Source organism: Cynocephalus volans, chromosome 4 (assembly GCF_027409185.1).
Source record: "Cynocephalus volans isolate mCynVol1 chromosome 4, mCynVol1.pri, whole genome shotgun sequence".
NCBI classification, from domain to species: domain Eukaryota; kingdom Metazoa; phylum Chordata; class Mammalia; order Dermoptera; family Cynocephalidae; genus Cynocephalus; species Cynocephalus volans.
In genome coordinates this window covers 118,010,477-118,013,129 of record NC_084463.1, presented here as the reverse complement: position 1 = coordinate 118,013,129, position 2,653 = coordinate 118,010,477, and positions in this window count along the sequence as shown.

The window sequence follows — 2,653 nt, the reverse complement described above, 5'->3', positions numbered from 1 at the left end:
CTTGGCTAAATACTCTTGAAATGAACTGCAGCCGCTCTGATGATTCAAATACTTCAGTGGGGTGAATGAGCCGTGCCTACTCTGAGGTGGGAATGAGAGGTGACTACTGTCCTAGCTGGGTTCTCTGGAAACAGATGCTGCATAGAGTTTGTGGTGCAAGATGTTTATTAGGGATCAACACCTGTACAAAGCAGGTGGAAGAGCAGGACTGGAGAGAGTGCAGTAGAGGTGCCCTACAGGCTTGGCAAGGCCCTGGCAACCTGGCGGGAGCCTTGGTGGGAGTGGTCCCCACCAGAGTGTCCCACATTAGGCTGAACAGACTAGGCCTTTGTACCACACCCCTCACTCCACCCCCACCCCCATCTCCTTTGACTCCGCTGCTCAGTCACCAGAGGAGAGTTGCCCTGGGAAGAGCGAAATATTCCTGCAGTTGAGCCAACCCTGAAGAGCTGACAGTGGGGAGCAGCTGCTGACCGAATTCCCTGCAGCTGAGCAGCAAGTCCCTCCTCGAAGGGAATCTGGGCAGCACAAGTCCACGTCTCCCTCAGGAGGTTGTGCATTCAACATTGTGACACTCTTGCGCTGTCCGTCACTGATACCCTCTGTGTAACGTTTGTTATTTATAGAGCTCGGTGGCAATTTTTACCTGTCCTTATGTAGATACTTGTAAGACTGTCACCTCGATCCTTTGCTTTTACTCCCCCTAGAGGTAACCATGAGCAAGAGGTTCATCCACTTCAGGCTTCACGTAATCTGGTCACATGGAGAGGAGACAATATTAGAGACAGAACGTTCATCATTCACTACAAAAGGCAATTCATTTTCTCATGAACTCACAGAACTTTACTTGTATGATCTTATTTAATCCTCACAACAAGCCTCTGAGGTAGGCTAGATACTCATTCTCAGGCATCTGAGCTGGGAAACGTGCAGACCCTGAGCTGATTAGCAAGCAGTAATGACAGAAATTGGAAGCTGAGCAGCCAGTCTATGGGGTATTTGGTGTGTGTTCCAAGAGGAGCCTGAGGAGAGTGAACACACGTGACAGAATCATAACAACTACATTTCCCAAGGCATCTCATGTAGTCCTCACCACAGCTCTGTGATGGAGGCATTGTGCCATGGTGGCTCCCTGCATTATGGTTTTTGGGGTGCTAGTTATGCCCTAGTTCTGAAAAGGAATAGTACTCCACCCATTCCCATCTCTATTCGAGCTCTTGGTTACTTCTGGGGGCATTTTCGGTTGGCACAATGATTAGGAAAACCTAGCAAAAATTATATTAAAAAAGAATTGTAGAAGTATGTTGGGCTGGTCATTAGTAAAAATATTTGGATATTTTCGGGCTTTTGTGATGTTTATGATGTTGCAGTACTTGTCAACTATTTAAAATTTGTAATTTGTTGTTATATTTTTCCATTCTAAATATTTTTGGGGCTGGCTGGTTAGCTCAGTTAGTTATATAGCATGAAGGACAAGCGTTCAGATTTCCTGTACCAGTCAGCCACACACTCACAAACACACATCTCCCAAATAAATAAATAAATAAATAAATGTTATTGTATCTAATTTGATATTTGTTATTTTTTACTGTTTTTCCTAACAAGTGCTCCTCAGATTGCATAATTCAGTCCCCACAAAACCTGAGTCTGCTTATGCCCATAAAATGTGTTCATAATTATTTGAGCCTAGGACCCAATTGCATCTTATATGTTAACACAGATTATTTTTTGCTCAGTTTTTACAGACCTCAAAATTTCCAGAAATGGTACTACTGTGTATATTGGAACTTTGTTTTGGCAAAAATTTTACCACCAAATTTTACTATCTGTTCAAGATTTTGAAAAGCCACATCCTTCATGGTACCACACCTATATCAGTCTGTATTTGTAACTGTTGTGTTCACAGTGATTCTAAGTATACGTGCAAACATCAGACATCTTCATTATGCCTTCTAGTATAGTTGTGCCTGAACATTTGAAATATTACAATGCATATTATTTTTTTAATTAATTTTTCTTCTTCATTTTTGTTAGGCATCAAATTTATATTTTTTAACTTACATGTGGAAGTAGGTTATATCATCTACAGATTTCATTTCATTACATTGAAGTGGATGTTGTAAGATATTTGTTCGGGGAGCATAGGGTCTGAGGTTGAGAACCTTTGAACTAATTAGAAGAAGGAATTGCGGGGAGCTGGAAAATTGGCATTCTTACAGGTGACTTTGTCTTTCCCAGGATTCCAACCATACCTGGATGTCTTTAATAATGGCAAAGGTGGCCAGAGATCAGAGGATTCTCGGGCCGGAAGGCGAGCGGAATAGATCCGATAGTTTTAAGATTCACATCTGTACCAGAGACACTGGCCTGTTCTCTACCCGCTCCATCCCCCCTTCCCTTTCTTTCTGCAATCAGGCTAAGAGCTCCTGGAGAAAGGGGATATCTGATCGAGTGAGGGTGAACAGGAGTATAATTGTGCCTGGGTTTTGGGTAGGGTGGGGTGGGGAAAATCAAGCCATTGGGCTGGGCCTGAGATCTGCCGGGCTCCGGGCAGCAGGGGGCGCTGTGGCGGGAGCCGCGCCGGGCTCTCTAGCGCGAGGAGGCTCTCGCCCCTCTGGCCTCCTCCGCGGCTTCCGGCCCGGGTGCGGAACGC